The sequence below is a fragment of the Pezoporus occidentalis genome, unplaced genomic scaffold (assembly GCF_034315485.1).
Source record: "Pezoporus occidentalis ecotype Australia unplaced genomic scaffold, CSIRO_AGI_Poc_V1 ctg149, whole genome shotgun sequence".
Taxonomy (NCBI): domain Eukaryota; kingdom Metazoa; phylum Chordata; class Aves; order Psittaciformes; family Psittacidae; genus Pezoporus; species Pezoporus occidentalis.
In genome coordinates, this window is record NW_026913305.1 from 231,518 (window position 1) to 231,927 (window position 410).

Sequence of the window (410 nt, forward strand, 5' to 3'; positions counted from 1 at the left end):
TCCTCGTGTCTGTATTCCTCACTCTGGGTTTCTGGCCCAGCATCTGACAGCCTCAAGCAGAAGTACCAGTTGTGATACAGCTGTGATAGGATTCCCTTAGCCATTACAAGTGCTTTAATATTTTTTTGTTTCCTAGCAAGTGATACTCACCTATTGCTCACAGCCACTCCCAAATGTAGGAGCAGAGCAGAGGTGGAATCCCTCGCCCTGCCTGACTTCTGTAGTGAGTGGCAAAGCTTCCCAGGAGCTGTTTTTGATACTCAAACCAGACCCCAGCACAGTGGTTGAGTTGCATTTGTCTGTGTGGAGCATGGGAGTTGACAAGCAGGAGGAGGCTGTGCAGGGGGGAGCTGCAGAAGCAGACGGTGGTTGGTCTGTGCTGCCATGTACCCTGTGTGCTGCACTGGAGC